The sequence below is a fragment of the Saccopteryx bilineata genome, chromosome 4 (assembly GCF_036850765.1).
Source record: "Saccopteryx bilineata isolate mSacBil1 chromosome 4, mSacBil1_pri_phased_curated, whole genome shotgun sequence".
Taxonomy (NCBI): domain Eukaryota; kingdom Metazoa; phylum Chordata; class Mammalia; order Chiroptera; family Emballonuridae; genus Saccopteryx; species Saccopteryx bilineata.
This window is the reverse complement of record NC_089493.1, coordinates 253,520,788-253,544,449: the sequence shown is the minus strand read 5'-3', so window position 1 is coordinate 253,544,449 and position 23,662 is coordinate 253,520,788. Positions and strand designations below refer to the sequence as shown.

At 35.4% G+C, this 23,662-nt stretch overlaps 1 pseudogene; it reads right to left on the bottom strand.

The window, feature by feature from the left end:
* Positions 1-23,010: 23,010 nt before the first annotated feature.
* Positions 23,011-23,140, bottom strand: LOC136336699 (small nucleolar RNA SNORA26; annotated as a pseudogene).
* Positions 23,141-23,662: the final 522 nt, after the last annotated feature.

The following is a 23,662-nucleotide window of genomic DNA, read 5'->3' as shown; positions in this document are numbered from 1 at the left end:
AGTGAAAATAACCAGGTTACAGTTTATAATTATTTGACATACAAAAAAAAAAATTCAACTCACAACAAAATAGTATAGCTAAGCTATTATCTGATAAAGACTTTAAAGAGACTATTATAAAAATGCTTAAATAAGTGATTCTGAACATTCTTATAAAAATAGAAAAATGAAAAAGGGCTAGTAAAAAAGTAGGAGATTGGCCCTGCCCGGTTGGCTCAGTGGTAGAACATCGGCCTGGTGTGCAGGAGTCCCAGGTTCGATTTCTGGCCAGGGCACACAGGAGAAGCGCCCATCTACTTATCCACCTCTCCCCCCTCCTTCCTCTCTGTATCCCTCTTCCTCTCCCGCAGCCAAGGTACCATTGGAGCAAAGTTGGCCCAGGCGCTGAGGATGGCTCCATGGCCTCTGCCTCAGGCACTGGAATGGCTCTGGTTGCAATAGAGCGACGCCCTAGATGGGCAGAGCATCGCTCCCTGGTGGGCATGCCAGGTGGATCCCGGTCAGGCACATGTGGGAGTCTGTCTGACTGCCTCCCCGTTTCCAACTTCAGAAAAATACAAAAAAATAAATTTAAATAAATAAATAAATAAATAAATAAATAAATAAATAAAATAAAGAAGTAGGAGATTAAACCATATGGAAGAAAGTATGGTGGTTCCTCATAAAATTAATAGAACTGCCATATGACCCAGCAATCTCTCTACTAGCTATATACCCCCAAAACTCGAAAGCATTCATAAAGACACATGTATCCCCATGTCCATCACAGCATTGTTCACAGTGGCCAAGACATGGAAACAACAAAAATGCCCTTCAATAGAAGATTGGATAAAGATGATATGGTACATATATACAATAAAATACTACTCAGCCATAAGAAATGATAACATAGTATCATTTACAACAACACAGATGGACCTTGATAACATTATACTGAGTGAAATAAGTAAATCAGAAAAAGCTAAGAACTGTATGATTCCATACATAGGTGGGACACAAAATTGAGACTAATGGACATAAAAAAGAGTGCAGTGGTTATCAGGGGGTGGGGAAGAGAGGAGAGTGAGGGATGTGGGGAAGGGGAGGGGCATAAAGAAAAACAAATATAAGGTGTCGGAGGATGATTTGACTTTGAGTGATGAGTATATAGCATAATCAATTGTCCAAATGATGTGGAGATGTTTTCTCTAAATCTATGAACTCTGGAATAAAAAAAATAAATATATGAACTCTGGTTGACCAATGTTACCCTGTTAAATTTAATTGTCTAAATAAAAATAAGAAAAAGATTATGTAATGGAAAAAAACTAAACATATTGAAAGAATACAATTGAAAATTTCAATAATGAAAGTAAAAATCTCACTGGGTGATTTCAACAGCTAAAAAGGAATGACAAAAAAAGTCAATGAGCTCTTTAAGATACATCAATAGAAATGTTCAATCTAAATAACACAGAGAAAAAAGACTGGGAAAAATGAACAGAGCCTCAGGTACTGTTATAAATTAGTAAGTATTTTAAAATTCATGTTGGTGTTCCAGAAGTCAAGAAGAAAAAATGTGATACTGAAAAGTATTTAAGAAATAATACAGGTTGGGGCAAAAGTAGGTTTACAGCTGTTCCTGTGAAAAATAATACAATAATTAATAAATAATAATATAAGAATAAACTCTGTGTTTTGCATTCTCGCAACTGTTTTTTGCCCCATCCTACATATAAAAGCTTTTCGAATTTGGTGAAAGACAAAAATTTACAAATAGATGCATCATAATAAAAGTGCTAAAAACTAAACGCAAAGGCAAATATTAGAAGCACCAGAGAAACCTAGTATACTAACTATAGTAAAGAACAATTTAAATGATTCACATCAAAAGCATGAGGTCAGAATGAAGTGGCAATTATTTATTTTTATATATTTAAATAAAAATTATATATACATTTAAGTTGTACAATATGATGACTGTATCTATTACATATTAAATAAATTATAGAAAATATATTGTATGTAATATATATAAAATCATTACTACAGTGAAGATAAAATATCAGTTCCTCACAAATACCATTTACTATTTGTGTTTGTGTGTGATGAGCACACCTGAAATATAATCTCTTGATATATTTCCAGTATTCCATATAGTATTCTTAAATATAATCATCATGCCTTCATATTATATCTCTAGATTTATTTATCCTACATACTACAGCCTTTAACCAACATCTTTCTATTATCCTAAATCCCAACACCTTATAACATTCTACTCTCTGCTTCTATGAATTCAACTTTATTTTATACTTATTATTCTACACAAGTGAAATTATAGGCTAATATCCCTGATGAATACAGATGCTAAAATCCTCAACAAAATATTAGTAAACCAGATCCAGCAATATATGAAAAAAAATCATATACCATGATCAAGTGGAATTTATTCTGGGGAGGCAAGGCTGGTACAATATTCGCAAATCAATCAATGTGATTCATCACATACACAAAAGGAAGGAGAAAAACCACATGATAATTTCAATAGATGCAGAAAAAGCAGCTGATAAAATCCAGCACCCATTCGTGATCAAAACTCTCAGCAAAGTGGGAATACAGGGAACATACCTCAACATGATAAAGGTCATTTATGACAAACCCACAGCCAACATCATAATCAATGGGCAAAAGTTAAAAGCAATCCTCTTAAGATCAGGAACAAGGCAGGGGTGTCCCCTTTCCCACTCTTATTCAACATAATCCTGGAAGTCCTAGCCACAGCAATCAGAAAAGAAGAAGAAATAAAATACATCCAAATTGGAAAAGAAGAAGTAAAACTATCATTATTTTCAGATGATATGATATTGTATATAGAAAACCTTATAGTCTCAATCAAAAAACTACTGGACCTGATAAATGAATTCAGCAAGGTGGCAGGATATAATATTAATACTCAGAAATTTTTATACACCAACGATAAACTGTCTGAAAGAGAAATTAAGGAAACAATCCCCTTCACTATTGCAACCAAAAAATAAAGTACGTAGGAGGAAATTTAACCAAGGAGATTAAAGACTTGAACTCGGAAAATTATAAAACATTGATAAAAGAAATCAAGGAAGATACAAACAAGTGGAAGCATATATCGTGCTCATGGTTAGGAAGAATAAACATCATTAAAATGTCATATTACCCAAAGCAACTTATAAATTCAATGCAATACCAATTAAAATACCAATGACATACTTTAAAGATATAGAACATATATTCCAAAAATTTATATGGAACCAAAAAAGAACACAAATAGCCTCAGCAATCTTGAAAAGGAAGAATAAAGTGGGAGGTATCACACTCTCCGATATCAAGTTATACTACAAGGCCATTGTACTCAAAACAGCCCGGTACTGGTATAAGAACAGGCATACAGATCAATGGAACAGAACAGAGAACCCAGAAATAAACCCACAGCTCTATGGACAACTGATATTTGCCAAAGGAGGTAAGAGCATACAATGGAGTAAAGACAGCCTCTTTAATAAATGGTGTTGGAAAAATTGAGCATCTACCTGCAAAATAATGAAACTAGACCACCAACTCACACCGTTCACAAAAATAAACTCAAAATGGATAAAAGACTTAAATGTAAGCCATGAAACCATAAGCATCTTAGAAAAAACAAAGGCAGTAAGCTCTCCAACATCTCTCACAGCAATATATTGATATTTGCTGATTTATCTCCATGGACAAGTGAAATAAAAGATAGGATAAACAAATGGGACTATATCAAACTAAAAAGCTTTTGCACAGCTAAAAACAATAAGAACAGAATAAAAAGACAAACTACACAATGGGAGAACATATTCGACAATACGTCTGATAAGGGGTTAATAACCAAAATTTATAAAGAACTTGTAAAACTCAACACCAGGAAGACAAACAATTCAATCAAAAAATGAGCGAAAGAAATGAATATACACTTCTCTAAAAAGGACATACAGATAGCCAATAGACATATGAAAAAATGCTCAACATCACTAATCATTAGAAAACTGCAAATTAAAACCACAATGAGCTATCACCTCACACCAGTCAGAATGGCGCTCATCAACAAAACAACACAGAATAAGTGCTGGTGAGGATGTGGAGAAAAGGGGACCCTCCTGCACTGCTGGTGGGAATGCAGACTGGTGTAGCTACTGTGGAAAACAGTATGGAAATTCCTCAAAAAATTAAAAATCAAACTGCCTTCCGATCCAGCTATCTCACTTTTAGGAATATACCCTAAGAACATCATAGCACTGTTCCAAAAGGAGAAATGCACCTCCATGTTTTATGGCAGCATTGTTCACAATAGCGAAGAGCTGGAAACAGCCCAAGTGTCCATCAGTGGACGAGTGGATTAAAAAGCTTTGGTACATATATACTATGGAGTACTACTACTCAGCCATAACAAATGATGACATCGAATCATTTACAATAACATGGATGGACCTTTATAACATTATACGGAGTAAAATAAGTAAATCAGAAAAAACTAAGAACTATATGATTGCATACATAGATGGGACATAAAAATGAGACTCCGAGACATGGACAAGAATGTGATGGTAATGGTGGGGGGGAGGGTGGAAGGAGAGGAAGAGGTTGGGGGAGGGGAGGGGCACAAAGAAATCCAGATAGAAGGTCATGGAAGACAATTAGACTTTGGGTGAGAGGTATGCAACATAATCAAATGTCAAAATAATCGGGAGATGTTTTTTCTGAACATAAGTACCTCGATTTATCAATGTCACCCCATTAAAATTAATATAAAAATAGATTATTTAGAGTTATTTATATATATTTTATAAGCAATAGGATAACACTAAAGTTTATACAAAGAGTTGTTAAATCACATTATAGAAATTAGAATACTTAACTTTTTCATAAACCTAAAAAAGTTTCTAGAGAAATAGAGCAAAGATAATGTGAAAACAGAAAACAAAATGGTAACCACAAATCTACACTTAGTCATTTTTAAGTAAATAATCTAAAAATATCAATTGACAGATTGTATCAAAATAGATTTTAAAAAATAAGAGACAGGTGTTTACCATCAACAAAAACTTGTTACAACTACAATGATATAGGGAATCTAAAAGTAAAAAGGTCTACCCTAACACTATTAAAAAATAAACAAGGTGGCTATATTAATATGAGAAAATAGTAAACCAGAGAAAATGAAGTTACTAGATAAAAGAAATATTTTTGTTTCCTAATTTACTATAAGTAACTTTAATATTATCACTGTATTTATTATTTAGTTTACATTTTACCAAATATTTCACTAATTATTTAAGTATATATATACCTCATAACTATCATCAAATTACCTCCTCTATAATCTTTAAGTAAAACTGTTACTAAATTATTATTCTAAATTATTGTCTCAGTATTCAACATAGATAATTACAAAGGAGGTAAATTAGTCTTTTAGTATAGAATAGAATAAAATGTTAACAAATCAATTCTATCCACATAAAAATGAATAAAACTGTATACTAGTAGGAAATACAATAATCAATTAACAGAAAATATGAAAATCTTGAAAATATAGATAGTAACAAATAGGTAAAAGAAAAATACATTCTTCTTGAGTCATACCAAATCTGTGAGACTGCATTAAACATGATTAATTTATAGAGCTTAGATGAGGCACAATTCTAGATCTTGATTTAACCATTACATGAAATAGGGCATCAATCAGAAACATCACTTCTATACATTAAACATATACATGTCCAAGCATGTTCTTAGATAAAAGTTAATAACAGGTAAGGCATAACTCCACAATGACTTTAGTTAAGGTGGGAAAACAACACATTTTAAGTTTTTGTGTGTGCATAATATATCATTTTAAAAAGTTTTATTTCACCAATAAAACAAATCCAAAATAATTCTTCATTTTCAAAAAGGTTCAATAAGAAAGTAATTTAATATATAAAACAGATAACCTCAGTCAAAGTTGGTCTTATTTTTTAATCCGCATACTGTGGTCATGCCTTCAACTGGTGTACTTTTGCATAAACTATAGCTCAGAATTTATTAGCGTTGCAATTAGGAAGGCAAATTAAGTTGTTGTCTGAGTAACATGAACAGATGGCATATATGCTACACACCAAATTTTGTTAAAAAGCAATACATAATTAGCCTCTTAGTAATAAATATCCTTGCATCAGTTATTTAATGAACAAGATTAATGTAAATGTGTAGGACTTCGCAAAGACATTCATATTACCAAATGGAGAAGATGTTTAAACTACCATCAGCTGTGAGACATATAAAATGTATGTTTGGATCCAAAATTATTTCAATGTGGTAGGTTATACAAATCTTGTTTTTGGAAAAAAATCATTTATTTGAGGTTAGGCGGTAGTCCTTTGAAGAAGCGACAAAGGTACAGAGATAGATGGATACATGACATGTTTCATTGACATTACGTGATGGTCATGCTTGTGGAGAAAGTGTGCTGGAATAATTTGGGCCACATCAGGGGTCAGGAATGCCAGGATAAAGAACAAAGACAATAAAAAAACATTAATAAAAATAAGCCTATTCATCTTTCAGAAGTAAAAACAACAGTATACCATAGGATAGGCAATTGCTTAAATTAGCATTTATTCAGTTGGTGTATGTTTTTGAAAATTATATTACTATAAAAAGAAAATCCATGATTTGTTCTGGCCAAAAATTCAACAATAAAGCGATACTAGTAACTCTCTGATGAGAAAATAATTTAATGTCAAGTAACTTTTTTATATAATAAACATAAAAATGTATCATTCCATTTCTTCCTTATAAAAATCAGCTATGATATTAATCAAATTCAAGCATTAGATACATTCCCCTCCACATCTTCAAGTAAGTCAATATCTAATATAGATTTTTAAAGTTTTCTAATTCACAAAACCTGTGTATTTTTATAATGAAATATATAATATATACTTATTGACCAACTAATTATGTAGAAATTAAAAAAATAATAAGACTTTTTAACAATACATCTCTAAACTCATTAAAATATACCTTAATATTGTTTTTAAATGTTGTAATTGTCTTGTTTTATCATCAAGTGCAAGGCAGGGAGGCAGAGAGACAGACTCCTGCATGCACCCCTACCAGGATCCACCCAGTAACCCCCTCTGGGGCTGATGTTCTGCCCACCTGGGGCCGCTGCTCTGCTGCTGGACAACTGAGCTATTCTAGCACCTGAAGTGAGGACATGTAGCCATCCTCAGTGTCTGGGGTCAACTTGTTCATTCTAGTCATGGCTGCAGGAGGAGGAGAGGGGGAGACAGAGGGGAGGAAGGGGGAGGGTTGGAAAAGCAGATGGTTGCCTCCCCTGTGTGCTCTGACTGCAAATCAAACCTGGGACTTCTACACACCATTCCAATACTCTACTGCTGAGCTAATTGGCAAGGGCCAAATGTTTTAATTGCTATATTTTAAAATATATAGGTGAAATAATTTTCATAGTCAAAAATGATATATTTGCCTAACGTTCTAAATTTAAAAAATAAATATTGCAAATAAGTTGGAAGTTTCTCTGCTTAGTCTATTGTCCTCTCTTTTCCTCTCCTGAAGTTAATACATCTGCCCATGAATGTTTTGAAGAAATTTGTACCATACATATAGACATTTAAATAATACTAGTATTTTGTTTTATTTTTCACAATCACAGGTTGTGTCACATTTAGATTGTGTAACTTTCTTTAAGTACAGAGACACATATGCTATCAAAAGTTGTTTATATTAACAAACATAGTCCTGGTTTGTGTATTTTAACCATATTATATGAACTGTGATAAAATGCTGAATTTTATCTATGTATTTTTCCATAATTGTATATTTAGTTGTTTTCCAAAATATGCCTATTATAAATATAAATACAATAAAAATGCTAGTACATGTTTAATTATGCACAAATGCACGTTTTCCCTTTAAAGATATATACCTTGATCTGCTTTTTTATGCGATACAATCATCATTAGCATAACAAAATCTTGCCAAATTTTCTAGAGAAATCTATATTTAATTTACAAAGTTATTGATATGTTAGATTTTCTCTTTTCTACAGCCTTGCTAACAATTAGTAATATTGGACTTTCTAATTTGTACAAAATTAAAGTGTGGTAAGTAGCATCTCATTGCTTAATAAGCCAGTATTTATAATTTTATTAATATATTGGCTTTCTTTTTTATAATATTTATATTTTTAATTTATGACATATCTGAAGTAAATAACTTATTTCTTAATGTGTGCGCTCAAAGTCTGTTGCTTTAAGATTTGAAATCTTTGTATCCCTTTTCAATAGAAAAAACTTGTTCTTTACAATTATGATTTTCATGTTGGCATAAGCCTTTAGGAAAATGATGAGATAAGGTCCTTTTAATCAATGTGCCCCATTATCAGAATTTCACATAGATTTACTCAGCAAAATAAGTAGATAATTTACCAAAGACAGACAATTTTATGTTACTATTAAATGAAAAGACAAGTATAATATTTTATCTAATTCTAAATACTCAGGTCTAACATGTCCTAAGGCAGGCATGGTCAACATACAGCAGCCCGCGGGCTGCATTCGGCCCGCATAATGAGTTTATGCAGCCCATGATTAAATTTTTAATATTCTCCACTACTTTAAAATCTCAGCTATTCAGAAACAGAGGTATCTTTGATTATTGGAAATCGAGATATTTAAGAAGATAGTGATACCTGTAAAAGAATTCTGCGTGTGACTAGTCTAGGGTTAACTTCCAATACTGGTTGAATGGATTCACGATATTTATTTTTTTTAAATTCCATTATAAAGATTTACAACTTTTGTACTCATCTGTACTCGATATGAACTGTTTGACGTTTAGCAGCGATGTGAGACCCACATTTTTTTAGGTAGAATTTGCCAGTGTGCATCCAAGGTCAAACAATTTGTTATTTTTGTGGTCACGTGTGCTGAATCAAGTAGCATTGTAGCATAGACAATAGCTGCAGTTGATAACTGAAAATGTGTCCAGGCTGTTTCTAAAACGAAGTAATTGTTTTATTTGCGATATAACCCTTTCAAGCTCATTCTATTAATTAAATACTGTTTCGATTGATTGCGATACAGTTTGGATATTTATACAGTATGTAATTATATTTTTATTAAAATAATATTGTATAGCCTGACCTGTGGCGCAGTGGATAAAGCGTCGACCTGGAAATGCTGAGGTTGCCAGTTCGAAACCCTGGGCTTGTCTGGTCAAGGCACATATGGGAGTTGATGCTTCCAGCTCCTCCCCCCTTCGCTCTCTCTGTCTCTCTCTCGCCCTCTCTCTCTCCTCTCTAAAAAATGAATAAATAAATTAAAAAAAATAATATTGTATATTAAAATTTTTTTCACTCTTACATTTATTCATAAACAAATTATATAATAAAATTTTGTTTACTTAAATTGTTTTCATATTTAATATTTTTTAATTTTAATATTTTGTCCGGCCCGTGAAAGAAGTTTTCTTTCTAATCTGGCCTGGGGGCAAAAATTGTTGCCACGCCTGTCCTAGGGTCAATTTTCTCATTCATGTCTTATTTGTAGCCACCTCTCCCTTGTTACTCAAGAGAGGAAATCAAATATTGTGGCTCATCTACCCACTTACCCCTTCTCTTCTCCACTCCTCCTACCTGACAGTGGAGCCTAAAGAAGCATTGATCCACAGGAGGCAGAAATTGATTGAATAACCATGTAAGGCTCAAATGACACAGGCCTACTTCATCCTGCTAGTAAATGATTTTCTTATTTTCACATTGTAATGTCATTGAATATTCAAAGAACTGACATATAAAATAAAATTATAGTAGAATGATTTTATAAGACAAAACTGTTGTTGCTACCACACATTGCTAGATTCACTTTGTCTAGTAAAGGTTCTCCAGAGAAATAGAATAAATAGGAGAGATAGATATAGATGTTATATAAACATGTGTGAGTAAAAGAAAAATTGGATGAAATTAACAGCCAAGACATTATACAAGACTGTTGCAATAGGAGAGAGACATTAAACTCTCTAGAGAAAGTTGAGGAGCACTGGGGTGAGCTGGTGGAGAAGACTGAAGGAAGAAGGAAAAGGGGAAATTGGTCATTGTGATTAGACCATGAATCTGCTAACTGGTGCGCACTGAAGTTAGGCCTTCACCTTCCCACACCGACTGAGACAGACACTCTAGCTTTCTTGAGTGCCTCTCAAAGGGATGGCTCCCAGTCCTTGAGAAAGGCACTCTGGGGTTGTAAAAGTAATAAAAGTCTGGGAGAAGATTTACATGTCAAAGCAGCAGAGAATGTATTTATAACTCAAAGTTTTCTAAATATGTGCTCTACAAAAAGGGAGGTCAGGGGCCTACAGTCAGGAAGAAGTCTCTAAATTTTAGTCCAGCTGACAGGACAGTAAGGGTGTCTTGATCAGTAGAAACGAAATATGTGTCAGGCTGGCATAGGAGAGTGTGAGGACAGGAAGACTGGCAGTTATTTATATAAGAACTATGCTGAATTTTAGGTAAAGACTCCATTTTAAGAGTTACAGTACACATCTCCAACTAGGTACCCTAAAGAATTATTGGCAGTCACCAATATGTAAAATGGAAATGATCAATATAGGATGTTTTTTGGAATTAAATTTTCCCTTTTGATCTTCCCTTTTGGATCTCAAAATCTTGATTAATCAGGCAATTAAGTGTACCTCATCTCTAAACCCCAGACCTGGTAACAAAATTATTTTAAAAAAAAGCCCTGGCCAGTGGCTTAGTGGATAGAGTGTCAGCTCAGAGTATGGATGCCCAGGGTTCAATTCCTGGTCAGGACATACATGAGAAGTGTGTGTGAGAAGTGACCACCTTCTTCTCCTCCTTCCTTTCCCCCTTCTCTTTTTCTTACCCTCCTGCAGCCAGTGACTCGATTGGTTCAAGCATGGTCCCAGGTACTGAGGATAGCTGCACTGGAGCGCATCAGGCTCAGGCACTAAAAATAGCTTGGTACTCAAGCATCAGCCCCAGGTGGGGTTACTAGGTGGATCCTGGTTGGGGTGCATGAGGGAATTTGCCTACTATTATTCCTCCTCTCACCTAAAAAATGTCAAGAAAGTAACAATCATGAAATGGTATTGTCCACATGTCCATATGGAGTGGGCCAGTAAATTTTCTTAAAGGTTTAAAATGTTCCTTATTTTTACCTTAATTTTTTCAGACATATTATTGATACTTTATTTTATTAACCTACTAGGTTACAAAATAAAATTATATTTTTGTTTGTTTGTTTTTTTATTTTATTTTATTTATTCATTTTTAGAGAGGAGAGAGAGAGACAGAGAGAGAGAAGGGGGGAGGAGCTGGAAGCATCAACTCCCATATGTACCTTGACCAGGCAAGTCCAGGGTTTCGAACTGGCAACCTCAGCATTTCCAGGTCGACGTTTTATCCACTGTGCCACCACAGGTCAGGCCTACAAAATAAAATTAAACCACATGTAATTAAATAAGAATGCACTGATAGCTGGTTTCCATTAATTATAGGATGTATAGATATATTTTAAGAAAAGACAAATAAGCTGATGTTTATAGAAGCCTTGTGGTATGATAGCAAAGTAAATAAACATAACTGAAAATTCGTAAACACATTATCTTCATTTTAAATATAATTTCATGGAACATGATGGTTATACTAGAAATTATAAATATGAAGACTAGGTATATATTTAGAAAAGTATATATACTAATAATGTGTGAAAAATTCAAAGTATACCAGTTGCATTTATTGTTTAAAAATTAGAAGTCTAGATGTGTTCAGGTTGAAGATAATTGTAACATTTTATGAAGAGTTTTAAAATAATATATTAAATATCATTTCTATCATCATAAATATTAGTATCAACCCCACATTTCTTTAACTTCTAAGAAAAATTCACAAAACAGTTTTGTGGTGCTTTCTTACACAGATGGCAGCTATTGAACTATTAGGATGGAAGCAATGAGTCAAGAAGCACTTTAAGCCCTTTATGAGAATATCAGAAAGGTCTTTAACACAACAAATTTTCCTTATATTTAATACCACCCACTACCTGGAGTAAAGCACCTTGCTAGGCATAACCACCTGGAAGAGAAAAACTGAGAAGACTAGGCACCCACTGTTATCGGTACTAAGAGAATACTATGTAGGCTATGCCAAAGCTGCAGTTTTTGCACTAGAGTGATTTTGACTAGTGCTGCAGCACAAATCTTTCAATGTAATTCCAAAAACACAAAACATTATATTTTTCCGTGGTTGATGCAGGAAGGATAAGGTATAATTAGTATATCACTTTCCTCTGTAGAATGTGGAAATAAAAAGAGTTCTAGCATATTATATCAATAAGAGAACTTTAATAATATGTGGGGCAGAAGTTAAGATAAAAATAAGAATTTTACGCTTTTGAAAAAACTGATCATATTAATACAAAGCAGAGGGCTGGCAGAATAAACATAGATGGCTTATAATATACAACTGACTATAATGAAAAGCACATGTAGAATTCATCAAAATATATATTGTTTAAAAGGATTTGCTGAACCCAGTAAACACATCTAAAGTTATTTTTATGTCAGTTAAAAGGATTAAAAAAGATACAACATAGCTTCAAAACAAAGAAAAATTATCAGCAAATCTGAGGGTTTTTTTGTAGAAAAAAATCAGGAAAACAATCCCCTCTGATTTTATAAATCACTGTATTCAAAGATTCTTCATTCAAAACTTAAAAAAAATATGATATTTATATTGTTTCATTCAAAAAGCAATCCAACATTTTGAATAAAAGACAATATCTCAAAAATTTAATGGTATATTAGAGAAAAAACAAATTATACATTTTAGACATTGTTATTTTTATCCTGTGTTTTCTGACAGGCATATTAAAAAGTAGATTTTGTTATTTTATTAAAGATAGCAAGTAGTACAATAACCACTGCCTTGAAGAAAACAAAGATGCCAGAAACGAGTAGAATGAATTCAGAAGTGCAAACAGAAGAAAGTTTAATAAGTACAAGTATATAGAATTCTCCTTAATTTTCTCCCATTTCTATTTTTTTATCTGCACATTCAGAATTGCTCAAGTTTCTGGGTGTAAGTTTATTTCATATCCGGTAGGAAAATTAGGACCTTCTAAGTAGTCAGCAGGTACTCAGGTACATAAACTATTGTTCTGTTCTTATAAAGAAATTCTGGCCTTAATATAGAGCAGGCAGATGAAGGGTAGGGTAGCCCTGCATTATCCTTACCTTTGTTGAAGTGTCATTACAGGTGAACCACACACTTCTCCATTCCTTGGTTTAGGGCTTAGCCAAATTATTTCCTTTAGCCAGTGGGTGGAGTTGAAGACACAGTGTGTCAGTCGCTTAGGAGAGCTAGGAGAGACCCTCTAACCTCTGCCACTCTTTGAGAACTGCGTTCTCTAGCTAGTCCACTGCTCAAACCAGGATGAGAAGCAGCTCATTGTCAGGAGCAGGGCAGCTCATCACAGGTTTGCAGAGAAAAACACGTCTACACCAACTGCGGCAGCTTCCAGCAAGCGTAGCTGTCTACTGAGCTCAACCTGTATCACCAGAACCTCAGGGGCCCTAGATACGAAAACAAAATACTACTATTTTAAGCCACTAGATTTTGAGTGGTCTGGATTTAACATTTTTGTAAAATTAGCTAACTGAAATGTAGAGGAAGTAAAAATATGGTTAAAAAGAAAGAAAGAAAGAAAGAAAGAAAGAAAGAAAGAAAGAAAGAAAGAAAGAAAGAAAGAAAGAAAGAAAGAAAGAAAGAAAAAAGAAAAGAAAGCCACCCATCTTTGTATCCAAATATGCAAATTGGAATGCCAGGTTTGTCACTTGCTAATTGTATTAATTTAGCGGGTGATTAAACTCAGACAAATTGCATGTTTCAATGGAAACAATAGCATTTATAACACTAGTTTACAAGTCCCTTCTCTTATCTAGGACCCTTTTCATAATAGCCTGATTCTCATGGATTGCCTAGTTATTTCCATTCTCCTGGGAGACGTCAGCTCATGTCTGGCATCAACTCCCTTATTGACTAACATGATCACTTTGTATCTCCTGTTCCCTGAATATCTTTTTGAATTGACTGACATCAGTGATTGGCATCAGTTATTGTCAGTGATTGACACCAATCTTATCATCTCTTTCAGGGTCCATAGTCCTCTGTTAATTTGATTGCTTCTACCTGTTACAGAGTTCTTCCCAAATTTGAATTTCACCATGGCAAGTGTGATAATTTGATAGTCTGACTTCTTCTTGTCATGATAACCAATAAACCCCTTCAGATTAGTATTTTTGCAAGAACATCCTATCATGATATGCATGAAAGCATGATAGTGTTCTATAAAATAAATTACTATTCTTTTTTTTTTTTAATAAATTTTTATTAATGGTAATGGGATGACATTAATAAATCAGGGTACATATATTCAAAGAAAACATGTCTAGGTTATTTTGTCATCAAATTATTTTGCAAACCACTCGCCCAAAGTCAGATTGTCCTCCGTCACCCTCTATCTAGTTCTCTGTGCCCCTCCCTCTCCCCCTAACTCTCTCCCTCCCTGCCTCCCATGTCCTCCCTCCCCCCCCACCCTTGGTAACCACCACACTCTTGTCCATGTCTCTTAGTCTCATTTTTATGTTCCACCAATGTATGGAATCATGTAGTTCTTGTTTTTTTCTGATTTACTTATTTCACTCCTTATAATGTTATCAAGATCCCACCATTTTGCTGTAAATGATCCGATGTCATCATTTCTTATGGCTGAGTAGTATTCCATAGTGTATATGTGCCACATCTTCTTTATCCAGTCTTCTATTGAAGGGCTTTTTGGTTGTTTCCATGTCTTGGCCACTGTGAACAGTGCTGCAATGAACATGGGGCTACATGTGTCTTCACGTATCAATGTTTCTGAGGTTTTGGGGTATATACCCAGTAGAGGGATTGCTGGGTCATAAGGTAGTTCTATTTGTAGTTTTTTGAGGAACCACCATACTTTCCTCCATAATGGTTGTACTATTTTACAGTCCCACCAACAGTGAATGAGGGTTCCTTTTTCTCCACAGCCTCTCCAACATTTGCTATTACCCGTCTTGTTGATAATAGCTAATCTAACAGGGGTGAGGTGGTATCTCATTGTAGTTTTGATTTGCATTTCTCTAATAACTAATGAAGCTGAGCATCTTTTCATATATCTGTTGGCCATTTGTATCTCTTCCTGGGAGAAGTGTCTGTTCATGTCCTCTTCCCATTTTTGTATTGGATTGTTTGTTTGTTTGTTGTTGAGTTTTATGAGTTCTTTGTAAATTTTGGATATTAGGCCCTTATCTGAGCTGTCGTTTGAAAATATCAGTTCCCATATAGTTGGCTGTCTGTTTATTTTGATATCAGTTTCTCTTGCTGAGCAAAAACTTTTAATTCTGATGTAGTCCCATTCATTTATCTTTGCCTTCACTTCTCTTGCCATTGGAGTCAAGTTCATAAAATGTTCTTTAAAACCCAGGTCCATGATTTTAGTACCTATGTCTTCTTCTATGTACTTTATTGTTTCAGGTCTTATATTTAGGTCTTTGATCCATTTTGAATTAATTTTAGTACACGGGGACAGGCTGCAGTCGAGTTTCATTCTTTTGCATGTGGCTTTCCAGTTTTCCCAACACCATTTGTTGAAGAGGCTTTCTTTTCTCCATTGTGTGTTGTTGGCCCCTTTATCAAAGATTATTTGACCATATATATGTGGTTTTATTTCTGGGCTTTCTATTCTGTTCCATTGGTCTGAGTGTCTATTTTTTTGCCAATACCATGCTGTTTTGATTATCGTGGCCCTATAATATAGTTTAAAGTCAGGTATTGTAATGCCCCCAGCTTCATTCTTTTTCCTTAGGATTGCTTTGGCTATTCGGGGTTTTTTATAGTTCCATATAAATCTGATGATTTTTTGTTCCATTTCTTTAAAAAATCTCATAGGGATTTTGATGGGAATTGCATTAAATTTGTATATTGCTTTGGGTAATATGGCCATTTTGATTATATTTATTCTTCCTATCCAAGAACAAGGAATATTTTTCCATCTCATTGTATCTTTTTCGATTGTTATGTTTATTCCTAGGTATTTTATTTTTTTTGTTGCAATCGTGAAGGGGATTATTTTTTTAAGTTCGTTTTCTAATATTTCATTGTTGGCATATAGAAAGGCTATGGACTTTTGTATGTTAATTTTGTATCCTGCGACCTTACTGTATTGGTTTATTGTTTCTAATAATCTTTTTGTGGAGTCCTTCGGGTTTTCGATGTATAGGATCATATCATCAGCAAAAAGTGATAGCTTTACTTCTTCTTTTCCGATATGGATGCCTTTTATTTCTTTGTCTTGTCTGATTGCTCTGGCCAGAACTTCTAGCACCACATTGAATAAGAGTGGAGAGAGTGGACAACCCTGTCTTGTTCCTGATTGAAGGTAGAAAGTCCTCAGTTTTATGCCGTTTAATAGGATGTTGGCTGATGGTTTATCATATATGGCCTTTATCATGTTGAGATATTTTCCTTCTATACCCATTTTGTTGAGAGTCTTAAACATAAAATTGTGTTGTATTTTATCAAAAGCCTTTTCTGCATCTATTGATAAGATCATGTGGTTTTTGTTCTTTGTTTTGTTGATATGGTGTATTACGTTAACCGTTTTGCATATGTTGAACCATCCTTGAGATTCTGGGATGAATCCCACTTGATCATGATGTATTATTTTTTTAATATGTTGTTGTATTCGGTTTGCCAGTATTTTGTTTAGTATTTTAGCATCTGTATTCATTAGAGATATTGGTCTGTAGTTTTCTTTCTTTGTGCCATCCTTGCCAGATTTTGGTATGAGGGTTATGTTGGCCTCATAAAATGTGTTTGGAAGTATTGCTTCTTCTTCAATTTTTTGGAAGACTTTGAGTAGAATAGGAACCAAGTCTTCTTTGAATGTTTGATAGAATTCACTAGTATAACCGTCTGGGCCTGGACTTTTATTTTTGGGGAGGTTTTTAATAGTTTTTTCTATTTCCTCCCTGCTGATTGGTCTGTATAGGCTTTCTGCTTCTTCATGACTCAGTCTAGGAAGGTTGTATTGTTCTAGGAATTTATCCATTTCTTCTAGATTGTTGTATTTGGTGGCATATAATTTTTCATAGTATTCTACAATAATTCTTTGTATTTCTATGATGTCTGTGGTGATCTCTCCTCTTTCATTTTGGATTTTATTTATTTGAGTCCTGTGTCTTTTTTCCTTGGTGAGTCTTGCCAGGGTTTGTCAATTTTGTTGATCTTTTCAAAGAACCAGCTCCTTGTTTTATTGATTTTTTTTATAGTTTTTCTGTTCTCTATTTCATTTATTTCTGCTCTGATTTTTATTATCTCCTTTCTTCGGCTGGTTTTGGGTTGTCTTTGTTCTTCTTTTTCTAGTTCCTTAAGGTGTGAAGTTAAGTGGTTTACTTCGGCTCTCTCTTGTTTGTTCATATAGGCCTGAAGTGATATGAACTTTCCTCTTATTACTGCTTTTGCTGCATCCCAGAGATTCTGCTATGTCGTATTTTCATTTTCATTTGTCTGTATATATCTTTTGATTTCTGTGCTTATTTCTTCTTTGACCCATTCATTTTTTAGAAGTATGTTGTTTAGTTTCCACATTTTTGTGGGTTTTTCCCCCTCTTTTTTGCAGTTGAATTCTAGTTTCAAGGCTTTATGATCAGAAAATATGCTTGGTACAATTTCAATTTTTCTAAATTTGCTGATATTGTCTTTGTGGCCCAACATATGGTCAATTCTTGAGAATGTTCCATGTACACTAGAGAAAAATGTATACTCTGTCGCTTTGGGATGAAGTGTCCTGTAGATGTCTATCATATCCAGGTGTTCTAGTATTTCGTTTAAGTCCACTATGTCTTTATTGATTCTCTGTTTGGATGACCGATCTAGAGCCGTCAGCAGTGTATTGAGGTCTCCAAGTATGATTGTATTTTTGTTAGTTTTTGTTTGAAGGTCAATAAGTAGCTGTCTTATATATTTTGGTGCTCCTTGGTTTGGTGCATATATATTAAGGATTGTTATGTCTTCTTGATTCAACTTCCCCTTAATCATTATGAAATGACCATTTTTGTCTCTGAGTACTTTTTCTGTCTTGTAGTCAGCAATATTAGATATGAGTATTGCTACACCTGCTTTTTTTTGGGTGTTGTTTGCTTGGAGTACTGTTTTCCAGCCTTTCACTTTGAATTTGTTTTTATCCTTGTTGCTTAGATGTGTTTCTTGTAGGCAGCATATAGTTGGATTTTCTTTTTTAATCCATTCTGCTACTCTGTGTCTTTTTATTGGTAAGTTTAATCCATTTACATTTAGTGTAATTATTGACACTTGTGGGTTCCCTACTGCCATTTTATAAATTGCTTTCTGTTAGTTTTGTATCTAGTTTGATTCTTCTCTTTTGTTTTTCTATCATTTGTTTTTGTTTGTGTGTGTTCCATACTTCTTTCCTCTGTTGCTACCTTTTTTAAGTCAAGTGTTTTTGTGGTGGTTTTTTTAAGGGTGGTTACCATTAAGTAATGAAAAGGGTACCTACCATATTCATTGTAGTACCGTATCTTATAAGTATTTCTGCACTTCATCATCCTTTGCTACTGTTAATCTCCATCCTCTCCCCCCTTTTTTTCCTTTGTTGTCACAGTTTAAGTTTGGTTTTATTGTGTTCTTGGTGGAGCTGTTACTTGCGGTGTTGTTTTCTTTTGTTCTTTGAATCTGGTTGGAAAACCCCCTTTAGTATTTCCTGGAGTGGAGGCTTTCTGTTGATAAATTCTCTCATCTTTTCTGTATTTGTGAATGTTTTTATATCTCCTTCATACTTGAAGGATACCTTTGATGGGTATAGTATTCTTGGCTGAAAGTTCCTCTCTTTCAGGGCTTTAAATATTGGGGTCCACTCTCTTCTAGCTTGTAGAGTTTCTGCTGAGAAATCTGATGACAATCTAATAGGCCTTCCTTTATATGTTGTACTCTTCTTTTCCCTGGCTGCCTTGAGAATTTTTTCTTTGTCATTGGTTTGTGTCATCTTTATTATGATGTGCCTTGGAGTGGGTTTGTTGGGGTTAAGAAAACTTGGTGTTCTGTTTGCTTCTTGAATTTGAGGCTTTAGTTCCTTCCACAGGTTTGGGAAGTTCTCATCTATTATTTGTTTGAGTATATTCTCCATTCCATTTTCTTTCTCTTCTCCCTCTGATATACCTATTATTCTTATGTTATTCTTTCTGATGGAGTCAGACAATTCCTGTAGGGCTTTCTCGTTTTTTATTATTTTTGAGTCTCTTTCTTCTTCTCTCTGTTGTGCCTCAAGTTGTTTGTCTTCTATTTCACTAATCCTATCTTCAATCTGGGCTGTTCTGTTAGCTAAGCTTGTTACCTCATTTTTCAGCTCGTGAATTGAGTTTTTCATTTCTGTTTGATTTGTTTTTATAGTTTCAATTTCCTTGGACATATATTCTTTGTGTTCATTGAGTTGTTTTCTGATCTCCCTATATTGCCTTTCTGTGTTTTCTTGTATATCTCTGAGTATTTTTAAGATTTCTATTTTAAATTCTCTGTCATTTAGCTCCAAGGCTTCCAATATGTTAAGTCTTTTCTCCATAGATTTTTCTACATCTATTTGTGTTACCTCTCTTTCTTTTGTATCCATAATATTCAATTTCCTCTTTCTTATCGGCATCTGAGGGTGGTCTTATTGATAGCACTAATTAGAATTAATAAAGAGTAAAAAGTAAAAAAAAAAAAAAAAAAAGGTAAAACACCCCACAAAAAAAAAACAGTAATAATTTATTATTTCCCCCTTTTTTTCTCTCTTCTCTTTCCCTCCTCTCCCCTCCTCAGGGAAATATCGTGCCTATAATGGAGGCCCTGATTTGGGCTGAAGAGTTCAAGGGGCAAAAAAAGGGAGTAGGGACCTACTAAATGCAAAAAAAAAAAAAAAAAAAAAAGGAAGAAAATCTTAGACAAGCATAAGATGATTTGCTTGTAAGTGATGGTCAACTAAGAGATATAATGAGAGGGATAAGAGGGAACCAGAAAAAAGGACCAAAAAAGAATAATAAAGAAGAAAAAATAAAAATAATAAGTAAAAATCTGTTGTATTAAGTGGAGCGAAGACTAAATACAATGGAGACCTTGGGTTGGGAGGACCCAAAATGCCACAAAAATAAACAAACAAGAAAAAAAAATAAAAACAAAAGCAAAAAAGAGAAATAAAGCCAAAAAAAAGCCTTGAGTCCCAAATTAACTAATTTGTTCGTGATTGAGGATTATATGGGAGGAAAGTAAAATGAGAAAAGAAAAAACGAATAGAAAGGAAAAAATAAGAAAAAGAGAAAAACGAAGGAAGAAATAAAATAGGAAGAGAAAAAAACTAAAGCAAGACAAAAAAAAAAAAAAAAGAGGAGAGAGTGAGAGTTAAGTGTTTTGGAGTATAACCTTAAAGGAGGGTGAGGATGAAGAAGAAAAATAAAATGCAACACTCATGGGTAGTGTAGTTCAAGAAAGGGGAAGCATAAGATGGGCAGAGAATAGAAGGACCGAGGTGGAGGAAATAAAGGCAGAAAGATAGAAGAAACAAACAACAACAACAACAACAAAAAATTAGTGGATCAAGTTGTAAAGTCTGTGGGTTTTTCTTGATTTTGAGAGGTTAACTTCTTCCTTTTTCTTTTCTCTCCCTCTTCCTGGTCGGTGACTCTGTACCCCAGGCTCTGCCCCTGTGTCACTCTTAGGTAGGGATTTGCAGTTGATGGGATTCTATGGCAATGTCATATAATTGGCTTTAGTCTTGCTGGAAGTAAAGGCTTGTTGGCGTTTGCAGGGTCCAACGATGAGAGAGTTTGCTTTCCTGGATTCTCTCTCCTAGTCCCCCCTTTCTGAATTAGCAGCCTGGTGATCCAGCTATAAGGCTGCAACTGCTTCTGCCTGGGGAGTAAGAGGCTCAAAGAGCTGGGAAATCCCCACTCTATCCCCACTCAGTGCAAGGCTTTGGGAAAGGCTCTGACAGTCAGGGCCTCCAGGGTAATCAGGCGGGGGTGGGAGTCAATTGTTGTTAAGGTGACTGTTCAGCGCCTATCATTTAGTTGGACCTCTCAACCCAGGCTTTCCACACTTTGTAGCCTGTTTTTGCAGGGAAGAAGAGGCACTAGTCTCTGCTTACGACTAGTGTAGTATAGACCTTATTATCTGCCAAGTCCTTCTTGTTAGCGTTTATCCCTGAATATGGAGGCTCTATCAATCAGAAGTTGCCCCCGCCCCTTTAGCGAGAGGCACTAAAAAATATCACGCCTCTTGTCTTGGATCCTCTTGTCTTGGATCGCTGAACTGAGAGAGATCTTATCAATTAGAACCGAGGGTGCGCAGATTTTATGGGTTAAGCTAATTTCAGTGATTGGGTCGCAGCTGTGCTTCTGAAGGTATTTTAGGCTGCCTGCTCGCGCCCCTCCCCCAACGCTTGATTGTTAGCTTGAATGGCTGGGTGAGGTGCCCCGCCCACGGAGAGAATCTCCCAAGCCTCTCCGGCTCGCCCTGCCGCTGGCGGCTGGACCGCACCAGGCGCAGGATAATGGAGCCCCCTGGGTGTGCGGGCCAGCAGGGCGCCCTGGGCGCGTGGAATGCCCAAGGCACGCACGCGAATGGGGCGCTCCGGGCACCGGTGGCCGGCGACCCCCACTCGCAGTGTGCGGGCCGCTGGGAACCTCAGCGGTGCTCAACCGGACCGGGCGCGCGCGGCGGCTCGCGGCGGTGGCTCGTGGCGGCCGCTCGCAGTGTGGTTCGCGGCGGCCGCTCGTGGCGGCGGCTCGCGGGGGCTCGCGGCGGCTCGCGGTGGCGGCTCAGCCGCGGCGGCTTGCGGTTCCCAAATATGGGCTCACTCACCACAGGCGCACTTCCTTGTGGTTTGAAAGAACGTCCCTGTGGTTGATTCCTCCACACCCTCGTCTCTCAGATTCAAGTGATAACAGTCCTTTCGCTATCAGTTTGTGTGGAACTCCGGAATGCTCCGAGGATAAATTTTTCTGTTTCTAGTTGATAAATTTGTTGTGATTTAGGGGAGAGCTGTCGGACGCGCTGCTCACGGCGCCATTTCCGTGACGTCACTCCAATTACTATTCTTATGAACAAGAAAAATAAAATAAAGTCTATCAGATTAAGACTATAAACCAAATATTCCAGTGTTGTTGAGAAAAAGTCACCTCCACTGCCTTTGGAGTTGGCCAGATTTCACAAGAAATGCTGTATTTCATCCCGACTTCACAATTTAAGTGGAAAATATTGTACAGAATAAAACTCATTCAAGAGTACAATAATAAGAGTAGGCAAGCCAAAACAGGCTGCATAGTAAATCACTAGGAGTGTAACACAGTTCTTTTCAAGTATTTAAAGGAAGTTTGAAAGAAAGTAGATTATTTTCAGTAACAACTGAAAGGCAACCCAAGATCATTTATAGAGGTTACAAGGAGATCATTTTAGATTCTATATCAGGAAGTACTTTTTAAAAGTTATAACTGATTCAAAAATAGCTCTCTTCTGTCTCAACCTGTTAAAGAGCTTCCTACTTCCACTGGAATTTAGAATTTTGTATATTATGCTGAAAGAAACATCTTAGTCCTTTCTACCAATAGTTTATGATTATCAAGCCTTAAGTCTCCAAAGCACATGTCCTGATATAGAAGGAGCTGCCATGATTTAGAAAAGGAAATGAAAAATTTGTATCTGTGCCAAAAAGCTCAAGACTGTTTTTGTTTCCCTTTCCGGTCAAAAAATCAACACAGTATAATCAACCAAAGCTTATCAATAGATCCATTCTTCTACTCACTAGTACCATCGCTTTACTTCTGAGTACAAGCCTTATAATAGCCATAGGTTTTTTGTTTTTGTTTTTCAACTGTGACTCCAGACAGGATCCAAAGAGGAGTTTTACCCATCTCTTCTTAGGGTTTTATGGAGACTTACTTTACCCTTCTGTGTTAGCCTCCTAAGGCACTGTATCAGGCCATAGGTTTTTAAAGGTAGAAAAATTTCAGGAGAACATTATTTATAGATATAGATTTCATATTTCAAAATATTCATTACCTTTATTTCTAGATTACCTCTATTTCTAGGAAGATGGAGTACTCCTCAAATATAATGAAGCTCAAAAGGTAGGGATGATGACAATGGCCAAAACTTCAAATTCCGAGGAACAACACTGAGGTGAGTTTACTGTGGGTTTTTTGTTTGTTTTTGCCTCCTATTACCCAGGCTTAGACTTGAAGAAATGATCAACCTGGGAATATCAACAAGTACAGACAAAATATCAGAAGAAGACCAGTCAAGGGAAAACATGGCAATACCAGAAAACTTTTAAACAATAACTGCTCTATTCCACTGAACAGCACAGAGAAGCCATATGTATTCCTACCACCAAATGCCTAGCAGAGAGCCTAGACTTCCACCCTTTCACAGCTGTAAGAAGGAACCCCAATTCCCACTGGGGTGGTATCAGAGAAAGCTGACTAGGCAATGGACTTTCAATTTGCCTTGAAGAAATGATGC